At 43.2% G+C, this 22,388-nt stretch overlaps 1 protein-coding gene across 1 annotated transcript in view; it reads right to left on the minus strand.

Moving 5' to 3' along the window:
- Positions 1–22,388, minus strand: part of SPATA17 (spermatogenesis associated 17) — a gene marked incomplete at its 5' end in the record, with an annotated part of 86,258 nt that overhangs the window by 51,372 nt on the left and 12,498 nt on the right.

The following is a 22,388-nucleotide window of genomic DNA, read 5'->3' on the forward strand; positions in this document are numbered from 1 at the left end:
TGGCTACATTCAGCAATGCTTGGCTAGTACTGTTAGAACAAAGGAATTCAAGAGACATTCAATGCACTAAGATTCTTAACCATTTTGGGAGATCCAGTTTCATGTAAACAAGAGTTTAAATAACAACAACAACAACAACAACAACAACAACATTAACAACAACAACAACAACAAACAACAACAATAACAATAATAATAATAATAAATTTTATTTATATCCCGCCCTCCCCAGCCGAAGCCGGGCTCAGAGCAGCTAACATCAAATGTATAACACATTAACATAAAATCAGACAATCAATTAAAATACATCCTCAAATCAGATCAGGATCAGAATAAAATCCAATCAGAATCATAGGTAAACTATTATGTATCCTTGTATCTATGTTTTTAGAACAAAATCAGCTTACAAATTGTTTAGAAATGACTGGTTTTAGTTTTAATAATAACATTAAAATAATTATTTGTACCCCATCCATCAGATTGGGTTGCCCCAGCCACTTTGGGAGGCTTCCAACAGAATATAAAAAAACCAAGATACATCAGACATCAAAAGCTTCCCAATACAGAGCTGTGAAACTTAAGCTTCCCTAAACACGGCATGATATTTTAATGTTGGGGCAGGAGTTAAAGGAATAAACTTCTCCATATAGTACCGGAGCATGAAGGAAACGTGTAGTTGGTTATGCGAGTTAGATGCCTCATGAAAATTTGCAGCCTCCCTAGAATAGGTACTTATGGATGACTGTGTAGTGCCATGCTTAGTTAGACCAATGGTCTTTCTAAGTTCAACATTCTGCTTACTAACAGAGCTCAGTAAGCATGGGGAGGTTGTAAATAAGGAACTATCCTGTGTTTTTGCTGTTGAATAAGCATTTGTCTCCCTTTCTGAGTCACAAGGTTACAGGTATAAAGAGACTGACAGAGAGGGTCCTATGGAGATTGCGCATTATTGCATATTTAGTTAAAGCTATGGTTTTCCCAGTAGTGATGTATGGAAGTGAGAGCTGGACCATAAAGAAGGCTGATCGCCAAAGAATTGATGCTTTTGAATTATGGCGCTGGAGGAGACTCTTGAGAGTCCCATGGACTGCAAGAAGATCAAACCTATCCATTCTTAAGGAAATCAGCCTTGAGTGCTCACTGGAAGGACAGATCCTGAAGCTTAGGCTCCAATACTTTGGCCACCTCATAAGAGAAGACTCCCTGGAAAAGACCCTGATGCTGGGAAAGATTGAGGGCACAAGGAGAAGGGGACGACAGAGGACGAGATGGTTGGATACTGTTCTCGAAGCTACCAGCATGAGTTTGACCAAACTGCGGGAGGCAGTGTAAGACAGGAGTGCCTGGCGTGATCTGGTCCATGGGATCACGAAGAGTCGGACACGACTAAACGACTAAACAACAACAATTGGGAGAGGGGCCATGCACCAGTGGTAGATCTCAGGTAACAGAAGTGGAAACTCCTCCCCAATGGACCTGGGACCAGGAGTGTACTAGCAAATTCAGAAATGCAGGGTGCCTGCATAATAGTCACAGCTATGCCTCCTCACAACCTGATCTCCTCACAGCCATGTCCCTTTCCAAGTTTATACAACCTTGTAAGATTATATAGCAATAATAATTAGGGATGCATTGCAACAATTAGTGCAGTTCTCTATGTGTTGCCTTTCAGCTAGATCTACTATTTTCTGTGCACGCACATGGGTATATGATTTGGAGTGCTCCAATATATTATTTTGGAGTGACTTGAGTTGTGTTTCCCCTGAAGTTCCATTGTCCGTAGCAGAACTTCAACATCAGTTTCTTGAAACTGAAGCAGCTTGTGTTTTTATATGGAATACACAGAACAACTCATCGGTGTTGTTCTTGCGCATCTGACTCCAGAGTGTCCCTAGAAGTCAGTCCTCAGTGGTTGACTCACCTCCTTCAACTCGGATTGGCTCAAATCAACAGAAAGGGAGAAAATACTTTTTGGTTAAAATCCCCCCTTTTATGCTGACTGGTCGGCTCGAGGATGCTGGAGGCAAGTATACTGGGGGGACCCTGCTTCAGAAATAGTAATGTGTATTTGACCTCCACACAACCCCAGACCATTATCCTTCTGCCTTGGACTTCTGCTTCTAGTCTGAGTAGATAGTGTTGGGTTACATGAACAAATGGTCTGATTCAGTATTAAGACACAGAAGATTAAGTAATTAGTTAAGAGAACTCTTGCAGGAATTTTCTACCCTGTGAATTTGTTTCTATGATTTTTTCTAATAAATTACTAATCCTATTGCCAATTATTGAACCCTTAAAACATTTCATAGATAAAATGTGATTGCATAATATATTTATAACAACACATTACAGTATCACCCTCACTAACATATACCCAGAGTAGAAGTTAGCTTGATTAACATTTGTTGTTATTGGTATTAAGAAACACTAATTCAAATTAACCTTGTGTGTGAAAGACATAAATTTTGTTCAGCGATGTATGTAGATTTAATAAATGTTAATTAGGTAAGTTCTGACCTTTTTCTGGGCATCTTATGTAAAATACAGCATTGAAAATAATTCAGTTCCTGTAGGGTAAATATTTATAATACTTCAACATATTCCATATCAATTAAATATCAGGGGGTGCAATCCACAGCACAGTAAAGTTAATAGCAAAACTCCCATTGATTTTAATGGCACTGGTTTGGATGCATGTAATTAAATATTACAATTAATTCAAAGAGCCCCGTGTAGATACAAAGGGCACATGCAGGGCACTTTTGCATGCACTCAAGTGGTACACTGATTGCCTACCTATAAATGGAAAGCCTCAATACATATGAAAAAATCCCCAATATATATGTGAAGGACCGTGCATGTGTTCTCAAAGAGGAGCTGGTTGCACTTAGACACACCCAGGCAACGTCCTGACCCAGGATGTTGGCCTTTGTCAGGCTGGTGGCAAGGCTGAATCCCATACAGGTTTGGGCAAATTGGTTGATGAGACTCTAGTGCTTCCTTGGAGTGCACAATCAAGGCTGCATCACCTGCAAATAACATCTCTCGGATATGGACCCACCACACTTTTGTCCAGGTGTGCAAACATGTCAGGTTAAATAGTCCCCCACCACTCCTTGAATGGATGTAGACACCGTCTTCAGTTGAGCTGAAGACATAGGAGAGCAACAAGGAGAAGAATATGCCAAAGAGGCTCCATGTTCTTAATGCCAGGCTCAGTCAGGGATCTGCTGCTCTCTTTTGCCAAAGGAGGTCACAGCTGTGTTGTAGGTAGTTCCACCTTGCTTTGACGCTGTCTCTGGGGCAGTCCAGTAGAGCTTCTTTGACAGAATCGGAGAAGGATCTTGCTCATCACCAGAGAGTGATCCGTGTCACAGTCGGCACTGTGGTAGCTCCATGTGACATGATCACAGTGCCCCAACCTTGGACATCTCCATGACACTTGCTGTTTTGCCTTGGTAGAGAAGAACCTATTCATGGTTCAGAGGCTGTGATATGAACACAGTTCTAGCAGCTGTTGTCCATTCTTGTTCATGCTGCCAATACTAAAGTGGCCTATGAAGTTGCCCCACGTGTGATGATCATCTCCAACTCTAGCATTGAAATCTGCCAGCAGGAATAGGTGTTCGCAGGCTGGGACCCTCCCGACAGCCTGGTCTAGTGGGAGTGTAGACATTCAAGATGTTAACTGGACTGGAGGTGGTTGAAAGGTGAGGGAAAGCAAGCATTCTGAGCCCTTGGTCAGCGGTTCTATTGCAGACAGAAGAGGGTTCCACGCTGTGAAGCCCACACCTTGAATATGTGGTTCTTCTGGATGCCCTCCTTGCCAGAAAAAGGTGTCGTTCATCTCTTGGAGGCTGTCATTTGAAGCAAGTTTGGTCTCCTGTAGAGCAGCAAGGTCAATGCTGATCATTTTCAGCCCATGGCCAATGATGGCACACAAGACACCATTCAACCGCCTTAGAGACTCCACTCCGGATTTGTGTAGGGTTCACTCCTTAGCCTTTTCTTCTCCTGAAGATGTCCATGTGGTGTGGAACTACTTTTATCAGCAGAGTTTCCTTTTGACCCCTTATCCAAAATTGGAGTTTCAGCTAATTTGCTATGGGCCCTCAAGCTTCCCATCTAGGACATGAACTGAAAACTAGGTTTCTTCAGGCTTCCTACCCCTAGAATTCACCTCCAGAGTTAGAAGTTCTTACAAGTTCTCTCTTTTACATCATCAGTTACTTACTACAGTGGGAGTCTCCTGAAATAAAGGCTGAACGCAAGAAGCACTTTAAAGGTTTGCTTTGAAAAATAATCAGAGTTAAACCTGTGTGAAGTGTAGAGACTGTGGATTTCATTGCATTACAGAGCTATTCAGAAAACTATGATGATCATGCAACAATCAGTTGACTCTGTCCATCCTAAAACCAGAGCATTCTCACTCCATTACAATTATAGATATTTTCAGTTTCTCGCTATCTATAAATATGTAGATATGGAACGTTTTGATGTTGTTTGTAATGCTACTGCATTTTATTACAATGGATGTATTTTTTCCTTTTTTTATGATGTAACCCATGCTGAGAGTGCTTGCTGATGAATGGCAGGATACAAAACAAATAAATAATATTTTCAGTATAATGGGACATAACTTTTTAAAACATGCAATCTGGCAATATTTTTACCATAGATATAGAAAACTCTGTTACAAAAATCTATGTGCTATGTCATTTTTTACTTTTCCATCAAAATATTAATCCATAGCATGTAGAGTAAAATATTAAGTTAATCACACATGTTTTTCTTTCAAACGTACAAGGCAAAAGTAGAACAAAACAGAAATAAATTAAAGATAGGAGAAGATGTATTATTCTGTTTCAATCCCTGGAATGTTTTCTTTTTTCTTTTTGTTGCCTTTTACTGTTAAAGGCTTCTAATACAATATTTCATACAAGGTTACTTATGAAACATACTGACGTTTAAAAATCACCATGCTATGCTTTTGCAGCAGTGTAATTTTTTTCCAACATAAGATTAAATTGCAAAATAAATGAATTACTTAGAGTGGCATGGCCCCCATTTTGCCACACTTCTCTTGAAAATTGCTTATTAATATGAAAAAAGAAGTTGGAAAATAGCCTGTTTTACTTTATGCATAGTGTTTGGAGGCCTCCAAGCCGGGAGACCTGGACTTGCTGTACATTTTAGATTGTATTGGCAAGCGGGTACACTGACCTTTCTGACCTGCATCTCAAGGCTATTATTAATCGCTAAGTAACCTGGTAAAGCCAAACAAATTTGTTTCCATTGAAAGGATCTCTATCTGTGTCTGAGAATTTGTGCCGTACCAAACCAACCTCATTAACTGTGTCCACTTTTGACAAAGAACTAGGACTTGGAGAGACTGGTGACCTTTCTTTGTCCTCAAGGAACAGATCTCAGAGCCGAGAAATGTGAGTAAATAAGCATTTTTACAATAGCATTAATAAAAATAAATAAACATACATTCTCGGATTTTTTAAAGCAATTACACCTGTCAACGTTGGTACATATGTTTCCTATTTAGTAATTACTCTTTTTTTCGTTGCAGATTTGTCTGGTCAGCCTCAGTGTCTATGAACTACAGAGAATAAAATGCCTACGAATGAATATTTACAAGTTCTTAATTTACATCCAACATCTTGTCAACAATGGTAAAAGCTCGCATTGTCCAAAAACGAGTAAGTGCTGGACAACACAGAAGAAAAGCATTTATATAAAAATATATATTTAATTATAATGATATCTGAAATAATTGTGTTTCATCAATGAAAGTTGACTATTATTATTTTGAATGGATGATTCACTATTCACTATAGTAATTTGATAAAATTAAATTACATTTGTCAAAAGATGCAGAACTTGGCAGCAAATAATTATATTATGAACAATCACTGCAGCATAAAGGCTACCGTATTTTTCGCCCCATAAGACGCACCGGCCCATAAGACGCACCTAGTTCTTTGGGGGGGGGGAAATAAAGGGGGAAAAAAATTATTTCCCCCCCAGGTGCGCTGCGCTAATCCCGAAGCTTGGGGCGTGCGGAGCTCAGCAGGCCCCAAGCTTCTGGGTGTGCGCAAGCAGTCCGCTAGCCGTGGGAGAGCCGGGCACCTCTCCCAGGGCTAGCGGACCGCTGCGCTAATACAGAAGCTTGGGGCGTGCTGAGGTCAGCGTGCCCCAAGCTTCTGGGTGCCGGCAAGCAGTCCGCTAGCCCTGGGAGAGCCGCGGGGCTCTCCCAGGGCTAGCAGACCGCTGCGCTAATACAGAAGCTTGGGGCGTGCTGAGGTCAACGCGCCCCAAGCTTCTGGGTGCGCGCAAGCAGTCCGCTAGCCCTGGGAGAGCCGCGTGGCTCTCCCAGGGCTAGCGGACAGCTGCGCTAATCCCGAAGCTTGGGGCGTGCGGAGCTCAGCGCGCCCCAAGCTTCTGGGTGCGCGCAAGCAGTCCGCTAGCCGTGGGAGATCCGCGCGGCTCTCCCATGGCTAGCGGAGCGCTGCACTAATCCCGAAGCTTGGGGCGTGCGGAGCTCAGCGCGCCCCAAGCTTCTGGGTGCAGGCAAGCTCTCCGCTAGCCCTGGGAGAGCTGGGTCTCCCACAGCTAGCGGATAGCTTCCTGAAGCCTGGAGAGCGAGAGGGGTCGGTGCGTACCGACCCCCCTCACTCTCCAGGCTTCAGCGAAAGCCTGCATTCGCCCCATAAGATGCACCCACATTTCCCCTTCATTTTTGGAGGCGAAAAAGTGCGTCTTATAGGGCGAAAAATACGGTATATCTTTTTTTAAAAAAAAAAATTATTGGGATTTCCGCTTCTATAAAGACAATACAGACACAAAAATAACACAAGACACAAACATGTATAAATTCAGCAGATCCTCGTTTCATAACCTTGTTCCCTGACTTCCCCCCACCCCCCCTCGTGCATCCCAATTCCCAAGATTATATCAGCAAGTTGGTATTTCTCCTCTTAACCATCTTATTCATTTTATTACCTCTTTTCTAATAAAAAAAAAATTGATTTTCCTAAGTTGGACTTAAATTCTCTTCCATCGATTTTTCATTTTATCTTAATTAAAAGTCATATTAACCAAACCTAAAAGTCTTAAGAGTTTTTAAGAATCTCCTCTTCCCTCCCTCCCATCCCCGGTTTTTGTCCCTTCCCAATAATAATCCAAAGTCAAAATTCTCAGCCTGGGTTCCTCACGTCCGAGGCTTTCAAGTCTCTTTCAGTCCCTCTCCGCCGGTCTTGTTGGTAGTCCTTTATGTCAGTCGTCGAGTCTGGAAAAAGATCTTTCACCATCAAAGTATATTCTCTTCCCACAAGGAGATTTGAAAGCAACTGCTGAAGAATTTCCACAAAGCCTGTATCTTCAAAATCAAAGTCCAAACGGAGGCCCCAATCATATTTCTTTATTTTAAGTTCCTGTATTCCATATTGTCCCAGAACCTCCTCCTTCTTCTTCTGCGTCTTTCGCAGACTTGTGGTAGATATGTTCCCAGAGTCTCCTTGCTTGTGTTCCACAGATGTCAGCTTTTGGTTGTTGCTTCCCAAGGTTACTTTCTCTTTTTCTTGTTTAGTCTCTTCCACCTCTGTAGACATTGTTTCCCATTCAGCTGTGGATTCTTTCTCATTCAGGTCCTCAATACAAACAGCAGAGTTGCCTGTTCCCAAGGTCATAGTGATCATAGTGATAATAGGAGCTTCCGGGTTGACGCGATCTGGAAATGGCGGATTCCCTCCGAGCTGCGGAGGGAATCGGCTCTACTGAGGACGGGTCTTTGCCGCGCCGGCGACGCGGGGACCCTTAAAAACCGCAGGCGCGGAAGCCTGCGGACTGAAGACTCGGCGGGTGCCTTAAGCGCCCCCCCTGATCCACGAAGAGCCTTTTTAAAGGCTGCGGAGAGGATACGGGGGTGGCGTGGCACTGAGAGTCGACCGCTACCTCGGTGGAGCGAAGCCGCGAGCCATGACCAGAGAGCGCTGACTTTCTTCCTTGAAAATCTGGACTGAAAGAATTACCCGTGAGTAAGACGGATTGGGACTTTAAAAATTTTACCCTGAATTGGAGACGACCGGGGGATGTGCTAAAAGGAAGTCCGCACCCCCCCCCTTGCAGACGATCCAAGCAACGACATAAGAGCTAAGCTGGAGAGCCTACCCTTGGTGGGGTGAGTTAAAAAGGACACTAACTTTCAAGATTTAGCTAAAGGAAATTTTGTGCTGGAGAGTGGAGTTTTGGAGACCTTCTTTATGTTTTAAACAACCCCCCCTCCCGGGCTCGGGAACGTCCTGCCTTTGTGCCTGTGTAAGAGCTGCGGAGTTTGACAGCTGTCAAAGCTGCCAAACGGGCAGTTTAAAGTGGAAAAATCACTATCTAAGATCCCTCTGGATTAAGACGAGTTATAATTGAGCCAAAATTGTTGGAAACAAAGTAATAATAATAAGCTAAAGGACTGTTGGAGAAAAGACTAATAAGTAACCAGATTCCCCCTAGGGGGAATTCTGTGAAACTACAATGGATACAATGGCTGTGGATGGAAAGTTACTAGAGGAAATCGAAAGGATGTTTCAATTGGTGGGAATCTTACAAGAGCAGAGCTTAGCCATGAAAAATACGGTATATCAATGACAAGTATTTCCTTTCTTCTTTAATGTCCAATGCTAGTCCAATAACCGCCCTGGGAGTTATAGGATGGTATTCAACTATATTTTACTCAGACTAGACCCACTGCAATTTATGGACCTAGTTTAGTCATGTTCAATCATTTTAATAGGTCTACTCTAAGTAAAACTTAGTTGAATACCACTCACAGAATTGAAGAGCAGATATAATTTTTTTTTACGCGAACAAGCAGCCTACATTTTTAGAGCTCATTTTCTTCACAATATATATCAATGCTAAACTGGCAACAGAGAAAAAGCTAAGATGGTATCTTTTGTTGAACTTGTAAGGTATCTTATATAATATTTAATGGAAACACTATAATTTATGGATTTAAATGCATTATACATATAAAAACATGATGTGGTTGTTAGATCCTAGTTCAACACTAGGTGGCTAGTGATCTAGAACAATGAATAGGTGGGAAGAGAGAGGAATCTCCCCCTTCTGCAAGAGTTCTAAGCTCTCTAGCACACACCCATAGAAGGAAAAACAGGGTTTGAGTTGGGATGAGTGCAGGAATGTGATGAATGAGAACATTTTTAAGGACAATAATTACAGCAACAGCATTTCTTCCTCAAGTGGGTTCACACAGAGTCCTACGTTTGGGTAAGCAGTGATTCAAAGAGGCATATAAGTAGGAATCCAAGACTGAATAGGGAGCCTAAAAACAAGGAACTATTTTAAGAAAGAATTATATGTTATGCTCTACTATTACAGTGCTTCTAGAGTGGTACCAATTCCCAAGCAGAAGGCACCCCAAACTGTCTGCAGATTCTTAAGGGAAGTCCAATGATATCAGAAAATAAATGTATGTTCCCAGGTAGCAAGATTTGATAGGAATTAAGCTTCATCCTGAACCGGTGCAAACAAAGTAGAGGGCACTGTATATTCTAATTCAGTGCATCTAGTACAGTGGTACCTCGGGTTAAGTACTTAATTCGTTCTGGAGGTCCGTTCTTAACCTGAAACTGTACTTAACCTGAAGACCACTTTAGCTAATGGGGCCTCCTGCTGCCGCCACGCCGCCGGAGTACGATTTCTGTTCTCATTCTGAAGCAAAGTTCTTAACCCGAGGTAATACTTCTGGGTTAGAGGAGTCTGTAACCTGAAGCGTATGTAACCTGAAGCGTATGTAACCCACTGTACAGGTACCACTGTATTGTGCTATGTGCCAAAAGGCAACACAATCAATATACAGTGGTACCCTCAGGTTAAGAACTTAATTCACTCTGGAGGTCTGTTCTTAACCTGAAACTGTTCTTACCCTGAGGTACCACTTTAGCTAATGGGGTCTCCTGCTGCTGCCGCTGCACCACCGCCACATGATTTCTGTTCTCATCCTGAAGCAAAGTTCTTAACCCGAGGTACTATTTCTGGGTTAGCAGAGTATGTAACCTGAAGCGTCTGTAACCTGGAGCATCTGTAACCCGAGATACCACTGTATATGTTTCTGCAGTGGGTCTCTCATGGGCAGACATGCTTGGGACTCAAAGGTGAGGGAAGGCAAAAAGGGAGACAGTCTCTACCAAAGGTTAGGCCCTGAAGGAAAATACTGAAGGAACAAAATGATCACCCCAGGTGAAAGCGCATATACATTTCCCTCTACTTTTCCTGAAAACTTTTAAATTAAATTCTTTAAAAAATACCAAAAAAATTACAAAAAAAATACCAGTGTATCACCCTCTTGAAATCACAATGCAGCAAAACATCAGTTGAATCTGAAGGGGGAATCAGGGCCCCATAATTTGACCATTCAGATTAAGGATGTCACATTTTTTTGTCAACTCAAATAAATGAATATTCCTTTCTCCTATGAGTTATAATTCATAATTGCTAAATTAATTGATTAAATTATGTAAATCTACATATGAATAAAAATTGGTTAGAAGAACATGGCATACTTTTTTGTTTTAGATGGCACCATCTTACAAAAGCCCTTCAGAACGAGGATGAACTAGGAATTCCTCTTCTAAGATGTTGCCTGTCATGTAATCCTATATAAACTTGGCTTGGCTCTTATGTTCCTACCCTATGCATAGGATATTAGTGAAGTCACAAAGGAAAATGAATATGTGAACCTGTGCCTGACATTCTGCCCCCAAATGCCCTACAAAATGGTAAAAGTCAGCGAAAGCGAGAATGAAGGCCTAATAAAGCTTTGGGAAAGTTGGAGAAAAAGGAATAGAATCTTTTTATGTTAAAATGCCACAATAATTTAAATCCTTTCACTAGTTAAATGCATTCATATTTTAGAAGTAATGCACTTAGGAACACTTGTCATCATGATTCAACTAAGATTATATGCAACAAATGTCTGAGACTGTGAATTTTTCACTTTTGGTTAGGTATTAAAAATAAAACTCATTCATGTGCCAAGGTAACTTATTGTTATTCTGAGTTTTCATTTATGCAGTGTGCAGTGGTGTTGGTTCCAGCTATGAGATGCAAATTTGGTTGACAGTGCTCCTTCTGTTTCTATAAATGTTAAAAATACATATATAATGTTTTCCTAGCACTTTGGTAGATGTCTTTAAATGATGATTACAGCAATATTCAGACCGTAATGGTGATGCACTCAACACTAAGATTTTGCAGATTTATACTGACATACTTTCATTGAACTTTATCAAAATATTGCATTTTGTTTTGCATTTTAATAAGAAGTTTGTGATCTTGTGACTGTGTAACTATAAATATGTAGCATTAAGGAAAGCAAAGGGCATTTCAGACAAGTCAAAATAGTGTATAATTTGTATAGGAAAGGGTAGAGCAAAACAGTCAAGATAGGGCATATTCACAGTAAAACATTAATAAAAACAAAATAAAACTGTGGTTTACTCTGATGGAGTCATCATATCAGGAGGGATATAGTATCAAACTAGTCTGTTGATCTCATGACCACATTTCCAACTCTCTATTCCAGGCATAGGAAAACTCCGGCAATCCAGATGTTTGGGACTACAATTCCCACCATCCCTGACCACTGGTCCTGTTAGCTAGGGATGATGGGAATTGTAGTCCCAAACATCTGGAGGGCTGGAGTTTGCCTATGCCTGCTCTATTCTTTAGATCTACTAGAAAGGTAAAAATGATAGTGGTTTACATGGAAGAGGACTGGAAAAAGTTTAAGGACTACTTGCAAAAGCATTGTAAATTGTATGAATGTTAAGATAATGCAGGATAGAAAATAATCTGGCATTAGGAACTTAGTGGAAAGATGTATGAAAAGAAGCGAACCATGAGAACAAGATTGAAACTTTGATTAATATTATGTCAAATTTAAATATCTAAATATTTGATAATAAAGTTTAAAATTGGAGACATAATATTTGAAAATTACAAAATAAGATTTGAAAGAAGTGAAGAATTGCTGAATATAACTTTATAAATGGGAACGCAGGAAAGGGAGATGTGAGGAAGTCCGAAAGAAAGGTTATGGAAATTTGGTTTTATTGAAATTTAATTATGTTATTTGTTTTGTGTTTATTCTTATTTTTCTATGTTGGTGATGGTGTTTTATGTATTTGGTGATGTATTGTCTAAAACCTTTAATAAACATTATTATATAAAAAAAATAATGATAGTGGTTTATGTCAGGGAACTGCCATCGGAAGGACAGGAGGTGGAAGGGCTCACGCAGGTTGGGAGAGACTCAGCAGCTGAAGAGGGAACCAGCAGGGGGAGAGGAGGGGCTCCGAGGGAAAGTGAGCACGAGGGATGGCTCCGAGACACTTCCAGCGAGGACAGTGGGGAGGTTTCAGGACCTCCTATAGGGACACCCACTCCTCGCCGGAAACTGTCACGCCGAGAGTCCAGAAGACGCGTTTCCGTTAAGGAGCTTTTATGTTGGAAACGATTCCGAAAGCAACCACTGTCAGAATCTGCCAGCGACTGACGGAGCCATGCTTAAGGCGCTCCGTCACAGACAGAGGTTTGCGACTTGACCAAAATCTGAGGGACTAGGATTTTACGCACAAGCAGCTCATCATCCCATCACAGCATTCCGACAGTCCTTGAAAGCAGCTTGTGCAGGGGAAAGCATCATGAGCAACCCAGCCGGAACCGGAGAAGCAGGAGGAGCTGGAGCGGGTCCGAGCCTGGAAGAAAGGTACAGGATGTTGGAGGTCCAGCTAGCGCTGCAGACGGCGAGGCTCGAGGAGAGGAGGGCTCAAGATGCAGAAAAGGGAAAAACCACCCCGCTCGCCAGAAAGGTGCCAGGATTGGTGCAGAAGTTTGGGGGGGGGAGCCCAGGAACTATCATGCCTTTAGGACAGAGATGCAATATGCCCTTAACCTGCAGTTTGATGACTTTCCAGACGAGGAATCGTGGGTGGCATTTGTGATTGGACATCTCGAAGGGGGGGGGGCGAAAGACTGGGTTAGGCCCCTGATGGCAGCGAATAATGACATCCTAAAGGACACGATGAAGTTCTTTCGTGCCATGGACCTGATGTTTTCCAGCGATATTGAGCAGGGAGTGGAACGCAGCCAGTTAATGGCTTGTAAACAGGGGAGCCGATCCGTCCGTGAGTACTGGACTGAGTTTACCATGTTGATCCATAAATTGGGGTGGGATCTATCGGCGGAACCCATACAAATGCTTTTTGAAGAAGGGCTTTCTTCGGATGTGAAAGATGAACTTTCCCGGGCACCCAGGGTGGAGTCTATGGACCAGCTGACCAAATCCGCGCTGACCATAGGAGCACGCCAGGAGGCGAGAGCCTTGGAGAGGTGGGAAGGGAAGGGGGAACGTTGGAGGGAGTTTCGCATTCCAGAGATTCCAGAGCCACCTTTCCCGCCCGGAGAGCCGATGGAAATTGGAACAGCGCGTGCAGTTTCAAAGCCCAGTGAAGGGGGAAAGAAGGAGGGGAAAGGCGCCAAGAAATGTTATCTCTGCCAACAGCCAGGTCACTTTGCCAGAGTCTGCCCTCAAAGAAAGGAATGGCAAGGGATGGCGGGAGCTGTTGGGGAGAAAGAGGAAGAGCGCCAGCAGCAAGTAAAAGCCAACGCCTGGCTGCCACCGTCGGGGCACAGCAGCCAGGCCAAAGAGCAGTGAAAGTGCCCACGCCAGAACCTCCTAGACCCGCCCTAGTGATAGAGGTGTCGCTAGAGCTGCCATACGGACACCCACTAAAGATAAAGGCGCTATTGGACTCAGGCAGCTCCTGTAATTTCATGAGCAAGGAGTTTGCAGCTGAACACCAGATACAGACTATCCCTTTGAGCAACCCTTTGCAGGTGACCACGATCGATGGGAGGGAGCTGTTGGGAGGAGAAGTCAGCCAACAGACCGTCCCAATGATAATGAGGGTGGCAAGGCACACTGAGCTAATAGCGTTCAACGTGGCCACCTTGGGAGGAGCTCCCATTATTTTGGGGATGAGCTGGCTAGCGTTACATGATCCGCTAGTAGGCTGGCATCAGAGAGTGGTCTCCTTTGGGTCAGCACATTGTCTAGAGCACTGCAAAGAGGGGAAAGCTCCGGAAGGGGCCAAGGCCACTCTAGCAGGGACGGAAGTAGCGGACAAGGGGAAGGTGCCCCAACAATACGCCGACCTGAGCAACGTTTTCAGCGAAAGGGAAGCTGACAAACTACCTCTGCATAGACCCTTTGACTGTCAAATCAATTTACTCCCTGGGGCTCAACTCCCAGTAGGCAAGCTGTACGCCATGTCAGACAGGGAGATGCAGGAGTTGAGGGAGTTCATTGACAAAAATCTGAAGAGGGGTTTTATCCAAGAGTCCAGAGCGGTGGGTGGCAGCCCAGTGTTTTTTGTGGATAAAAAAAACACGGACAAACCGAGACTTGTGGTGGACTTTAGGGCCTTAAATGCAGTGTCAGAACCAGTGGCTTTCCCTATGCCTAGAATTGATGACATCTTGACAAGGGTCAGGAAGGGAAAGATTTTTACCAAACTGGACCTGAGGGGGGCGTACAACCTGATACGAATGAGGAAAGGGGATGAATGGAAAACCACCATGTTCACCCCTTTGGGGGCATTCGAATATCTCGTTATGCCCTTCGGTCTACAAGCAGGCTCAGCGTGTTTTCAATCGTTTATGAGCCACGTCCTGGGACCTTTGCTTTACAAGAATTGCGTGGCATTCTTAGATGACGTGTTGGTATACTCAGAGAATGAGGAGCAGCATGTAAGAGACGTCAGGGAAGTGTTGGGCAAACTGCAAGCGAATCAACTGTGGGTAAAACTGGAGAAGTGTCAGTTTCATACCAAGGAGGTGGAATTCCTGGGGTACCGCTTGTCAGACAAGGGATTGGCCATGGATCCAGGCAAGGTCCAAGCGGTGCTGGAATGGAAGACACCGAAAACGAAGAAGGATGTGCAGAGATTCCTAGGGTTTGGAAACTTCTACCGGAAGTTCATCAGAAACTTTGCCCACTTGACGGCTCCCATTACTGACTGTCTCAGCAGTAAGAGGAAGTTTGTTTGGATGGCGGAGGCGGAGCGAGCATTCGAGGAACTGAAAAGGGCGTTCGCTTCTGAAGAACAGCTCCTGCATGTGGATTTACAAAAACCGATGAGAGTAGAAACGGACGCATCAGACCGGGCGGTAGGGGCGGTGCTTCTGCAGCCTGGGAAGGAGAAGTCGGAGTGGAGACCGTGTGCCTTTTTCTCGCGAAAGCTGAACAAATCCGAGAGGAACTACACGGTGTATGACCGAGAACTACTCGCCATTCACGAAGAGTTCCGAAGATGGAGGCACCTATTAATTGGCGCACAACATAAGGTGCAAGTGTGCACTGACCACAAGAACCTAGAGTATTGGAGAACGGCACGAGTACTCAACCAACGGCAAGTGAGATGGGCCCAGGAGTTCTCCAAATTCCACTTTGAAATTTGTTACGTGCCAGGCCCAGAGAACGTTAGGGCGGATGCTCTCTCACGTAAACCTGAATATTTGGAGGGGGAGGGAGCACCCGAAGAGAGACATGTCATCCCAGAGGACCGCTGGGTGTGTGGGGTGGCATTGGTGGGGCAAAGAGAACTGGTAGAGGGAACGGAGAATGATGAATACGCCCAGGACAAACTCAGAGGTCTTAGGAGGGAGGGAGAGAAACCCGGAGGGTTTGAGGAAAGAAATGGGGCATTGTATTACAAGGGGGCACTGTATATACCTGAAGGAGAACTGAGGGGGAGAGTACTCAAGCAGCTGCACGACAGCCCCACAGCAGGTCATTTTGGGCAACACAAAACCATGTGGTTGGTCACCAGGGAATTTTGGTGGCCCAAGGTGAGGGAAGATGTACGGGAGTATGTTAGAGGGTGTGACCAATGCCAGCGAGCTAAAGGGGAGAGGCGGGCGCCGGCGGGGTTATTAGAACCATTACCCACACCAGAATGACCATGGGAGGCAGTGTCGATAGATTTTATGACTGATCTGCCAAAGTCCAAGGGGAAAACAGCCATCATGGTAGTAGTAGACCTATTAACAAAGATGTGCCACTTTGTAGCATGCTCGCATGCAGTCACGGCGGAAGAGACAGCGAGATTGTTTGTAGAGCACATTTTTAGGTTGCATGGCACCCCCTTGAGGGTGGTCTCAGACAGAGGGAAACAATTTACGTCCAGGTTCTGGAGGAAGCTCATGAGCTTACTGCACGTAGAGGTCAATTTTTCGACTGCCCGGCACCCTGAAACCAACCGGCAGGCGGAAAGAGCGAACGGTATCCTCCAGCAATACCTGAGGTGTTATGTCAATGACAGAGAGAATGATTGGGTAGAGAAGTTGGCGTTGGCGGAATTTGCCTACAACAATGCGGAGAACGTGTCCACAGGGATGAGCCCCTTTTTGGCTAATTATGGGTGTCATCCCAGGGCATTTCCCGGGGGGGAAGGGGAGAGATGGAGCGTCCTGGCCGCCGAACAGTTTGTAGAAGAAATGGAAGCGATCCATCGTCAGCTCCAACTCAACTTAGAAAGGGCCAAGGAAGAATATAAGAGACAGGCAGACAAACACAGAAGGGAAGGTGAAACCATTAGGGTGGGGGATCAGGTGTGGCTGTCAACCCAAGGGTTGCCGTTCAAAGGGGGTTGTAAGAAATTAAGACCCAAAAGATTGGGTCCATTTGAGGTCATGCAACAGGTCAACCCAGTGGCTTTCAGGCTCCGGTTACCGAACCACATGAAATTGCACCCAGTATTCCACAGGTTGCTGCTGTCACCGTATAAGGGGGAACGAGAAGGGAGGTCCACACGGGGGCCAGCAATGGAAGAAAGGGAACACAGCAGCCATGTTGCGGAAATCATTGACTCCAGGTGGAAGGGGAATCAGGTGGAGTATTTGGTAACATGGGAAGGGGAACCGGAGTCAGAAAACACCTGGGTAATGGCAGAGGATGTCAATGACGAGGTCTTAATAGAAACGTTCCATCAAAGGTTCCCAAGGAAACCTCAGCCTGTAGCGAGGTTCCGGAGGGAATACTTTGGCCCCACCGACGAGGAGGAGGAGTTGGAAGGATTCACGGACTCGGAGTTGGAAGGAGGGATAGACTCCGATGAGGAGGAGTACTTAGAGAGCAGGAACAGCAACCGGTGGAGGGAAATGTTCGAGACGTCGGAAGATGAAGGAGGTTCTTTCCGGGGTTTTGCCTCCTCACCGCCCATAGAGGAGGGAACGGGAGGGGGTGAAGGGGGCCCTGGAGGGGAGGTGGATGTCAGGGAACTGCCATCGGAAGGACAGGAGGTGGAAGGGCTCACGCAGGTTGGGAGAGACTCAGCAGCTGAAGAGGGAACCAGCAGGGGGAGAGGAGGGGCTCCGAGGGAAAGTGAGCAGGAGGGATGGCTCCGAGACACTTCCAGCGAGGACAGTGGGGTGGTTTCAGGACCTCCTATAGGGACACCCACTCCTCGCCGGAAACTGTCACGCCGAGAGTCCAGAAGACGCGTTTCCGTTAAGGAGCTTTTATGTTGGAAACAATTCCGAAAGCAACCACTGTCGGAATCTGCCAGCGACTGACGGAGCCATGCTTAAGGCGCTCCGTCACAGACAGAGGTTTGCGGACTTGACCAAACTCTGAGGGACTAGGATTTTACGCACAAGCAGCTCATCATCCCATCACAGTTTACATATTTCATGCCAAGATAATCTATTGCTGGTCTTTATGATTTGGGATCTAAGTCTTTGCTCCTTCCTTTTCTATAAAATTATTGCTGCGTTCAAATGAAGTATCCTAGCTTGTAGGCAAATCTAAGCTTTGTTGTGGGCCTAGCAATCCTGGTTTCACCAAAATGAATCACAATCCCCAACGCTGCCATGATGTTAAGCCAAGGATTTCACTTTGTTTTTCCCAAGTAGTGGTAGGGAGGAGTGAAATGGACACAACACAGTCTTGTATGGTAAACTATGGTTTATGTTACCATGATGTCTCCACATGGCCAATGAAGTGTAAAATTTGGCTATCAATGGGTTATTTGATTGTGCCAATAATTTTCAGTAAAAGTTTTTTTACAACACATGTAGTAAGCATTTATTTATGTAAAAGTATTTTTAAAAAGATACAGATACACTTACATCAGCTCTCTGAGCCTCAAAGTCGATAAAAGAGCTTTCAACATGAATTGGCACTACATCAATTTCTGGGGATCACAGTCAGCAGTGCATCAGCAATGATTCCTCTGATTACTGCCTTCCTGCCCCAATATTTACTTTCAGGAGCAGAGCTATGCTAAGTAGAGAGGAGATGAGACACAGGAGTCTACGAGAAACCACCGAGAAGTTATATGTTCATTGAAGATGAGGGCGGGAGTGGAGTTACACTTAAATGAGGCTTCAGGAGTTTTACTGCAGAAAGATACAGTAGTTTTCTACTTACTCACTCTGAGAACCTTCCAAAATGTAACAAGGGGAGCGTGTATAAGCTTTGTGAGAAATAACACTATGGTAGGGTTGCCATGTTTCAAAATATGGGCCAAAATTGTTGAGCTTGTTTGGCAAAATTACCCAAAGGACCACACACACAAAAATTGAGCTATTTTAAAGGAAAATCGCCAAAAACAACACAACCAACATAGGTTGCCATACGTCCGGATTTTTCTGGACATTTTAGCAATTTCTATCAGACACTGCTTCCGACTGCAGTATTCCACCTATGTCTGGGAATTTCCGGATGTATGGCAACGTTATACTATGGTCATATTCTTTTTAAGTCAGGTGTGGGGAACCCTTGGCCCTAGAGATGTTCCTGAACTACAACTCCCATCACCTCCCATAAGAAGTTAGAATTACTTAACCCAATGTGCATAACTTTACACTTGATTGCACTGAATCACATTTAATGCCCATTCACCCAGTTTAGAGAGCTAGCTCTTTGCAAACCGTTCCTGTTCTTACACTTTCCCTTCTTCACTTAGTTCATTTTCCTTTTTAGAAGGATCCAGTGAAGTCTCATAGTCCAAACCCCATTAAAAAACTAAAACCAAACCAGAAAAAAACAGATAACATATCCTGGGGACAAACAAAAATCCGTCTATGTGTGGGTACAACTAGCCACGGAACTGAAAGTATGGGGTCCTCCAGATGTTTTGGACTACAATTCCTAACATCCCTGACTACTGACCATGCTGTCTGGGGCTGCTGGCAATTGTAGATCACAACATCAGGAGGGCACCATATTGGCTACCCCTGTTAACCATATCAGTCAATTAGTCACGAGTAAATTCAGTTTGTCTCTAGAAAGAATAATTATAACACAATGATTAAAAAGCAAGATAACGTACTGTTTTAATGGCCCACTACATTCCCCCCACATAAAATCCCACCTAACATTTCATGCGTATGAAAGAAGAGTTACAAGTCTATTAACATGAACAGAGCAAACACCCCTCTCCTCTGGTGTTTCTCTCCCAGATAATTTTACTTCCAATCTTGGTGCCTGGCTCTTTTACCCTGAACTGCAGATACCCTGTCAGATGCCTACAACTGCATAGAGCAGGAGTGATATAATTTAATCAATTACAACCCAAGAATTGTGTTTTCAAAAATCTCATTTACTAATATATAATCTTTAGGTAATCATATTTACCCTCCTAATTTATGCAATATTTATAATGCTATATGTGTCCTTGAAATAGGGACAGTATACTATGAAAAAGTGGCCCAGCTACTGGAATTCATAAATTTTGTTCAGCTTTGGATGAGTTCAAAGAATTGCCATGTAAGAAAAGCCTTACAGAGGGAATCTATCTGATTATGGCAGTAATAATTACCCAGCTGTTTATTGCAGATAGAGAAATAATTCATGTAGGCAATAGGCCGTGGTGGCAATGACACTCCACATTTAGTAAATATGCAAACTGTTCACTTCTAATTAACCAAGCTAGAGGATGCCCTTATTAAATGTATAAACTAAAAGTGCCTTCCTGACAAGTGATGAATTGTTACATTGCACAAACTCTTGCCACAGAATTATTGGAGTGAACTTGGGGCTTAACTTCATTAAGAGATCTTGTGGGATAGTTAAATGAGGATGGACAGCATAACAAGGCCAGCCTGACAGCCAATGATATGTTAGAGCTTAATGAAATTGCACCTTTTCCTTCTTTTCTACTTACTTTACAGTTAAGATCCCACTTTAGATAAAATAGGAGACTGTGAAATCTGTTGCAGTTGAGACTATATAAAAGCGCGTGATACACACTGAGGCTCAGGTTTTAACAGCAGAATCAATCTACAGAAGATACTAAAGTCCATAAGTAACCTTAATAAAGGTAGTTCAGCAGCCAAAATGTCCCATAATTACTTTATCACTGCTCTGGAACAGCTTTAAGTTTCATCCAGGCTCTACGGTGAATTGTTCAATTAAAAAAAGTGGTACAATGAAATTAGTTGCCAAGTTTTTGAAGAAACAGATTCAAATTTGGCCAACACTTTAATTTTTGCCTGGAAGGTAATGGGCAGCCATATCAGTGTAATATGCTGCCATTTACCTAATCCTGTTAAGAGGCAGGACACCATCTTCTCCCCAAAGGAAATCTCCAAACAATGCTCAAAGGTAGTCACAGAGAGTTTGCACAATTAACTAATGTTCATGTTAAGAAAGACTAGTTACGGTATCAGCCCAGATATCATATCACACACACACACACACACACACACACACACACACACACAGTTTCAAATTACTTGCTTTCAACAAAACATTTCTCTGTTCCAACCCCTCTTGCTCCATTAAAACTGCCTAGTCCTAAGAACCGACAGGTTTCCTTTGTGTAGTCTAGTCATACTGTTTGTGCTCAGTTTCCAGAGCCCACTTGAGGAACAGAATACGGTGTGGAGACTTTTTGGCTCCACGGGACAGATCCTTATTAGGATCTGCATCAAGGGGCCAAATCTGGCAGATGGGCAGGAACTCCACCTGTCAATCACATGATATCATTATGTCATATGAAGGGGGAAACAGGCTTTTGCAATAACTTTCTTATGAGTCACCCTGAATTTACTTACTAATAAAGATATGATATAAATGGTCAAAATAAAATAAAGGCATCTACAAGGACATTGGACAATATTTGTTTACAATGCTGTGATATGCTGGTCAGACCTACTGAAACACTCGGTTTTGTTCCCAAGGTGGACAAACCAACTGTCCTTACTTTTCCATTGATTCTCCCCTGAAGATGTACCTTCCAGCTCTTTATCCCCCAGTTGTGCTTATTCGAATCTCAGAGCTTGGCTGAGAAATGTAGGGTTAAAATGGCCAGGGTGGATTTGGAAGGAAGAATGGCTTAGGCGCCCTATCGTGCCTAACTCTTTCTTGTTTTAGTGTTACAAGGCAAACACGGGGATCCCACATTTGTCTTATAACTTGCAGTTCAAGCCAAAGGGTCGCCAGTTAAACCTATTTCAAATGAAGCTTAAAGCCATAAGCAATAGCAAAGGGCTTGTGGATAACAGTTCTAATGAATTCAATCTATTCCTGAAATTAGCTCATTTTCTCAGTTGATTGCATCCCACCTTTAATGCTGCAAAACATTAAGTAACAGATAAAGTCAATGTATATCTGAAACTAAAATTAGAAGGGAAACTCAGTGTATTGTAAGTTTCACTATTAACAGCATTATGATTTTTATTAATGCTGCCAATCTGTATCTCTAAGGCTAGTTTTTAATTTCATGATATCATTTTCTTGTTCATAACCTAGGGCAGTTTTTGCATATGGGGCTATAGGTTATAAGTGGACACATCTAGAAAATGCATACTCAGTCTTTAAATTAATCAAACCAATTTATCTTTGTAAGAGGCAGGCTGTGAAAACATAATCTTACATATGTGTTATATAAACATAATGACAAAGGGGGCTATCCAGACACATACGGTGGTATTCAGCTAAGCTTTACTCCATGTAGATTCACTAAAATTACTAAGCACAACTAGGGTAGATTTATTAATTTCAATGGGTTGCCTCTGAGTAAAGCTTAGCTGAATACCACTCATAGAAGATTTTTGTTTCTAAGTACTGCTTGGTGGGGTGTTATTGTTTTGTTTTTATGTTATGTATTTTGTTTTTATACTGTAAACCACCCTGTAATCTTCAAATGAAGAGTAATATACAAATTAAATTTAAAAAAAAATCTGCTGCATTTTTACTACAGTATTTGTGTTTACAAGAATAACTAAAATGTGCACAAATGCCTTTTTTTTGGTAAATTTACAAGATCTAAGTATTGATGCATCTTGATTGGAGC

The sequence above is a fragment of the Podarcis bocagei genome (assembly GCF_964188305.1).
Source record: "Podarcis bocagei genome assembly, chromosome: 3".
Lineage (NCBI taxonomy): Eukaryota > Metazoa > Chordata > Lepidosauria > Squamata > Lacertidae > Podarcis > Podarcis bocagei.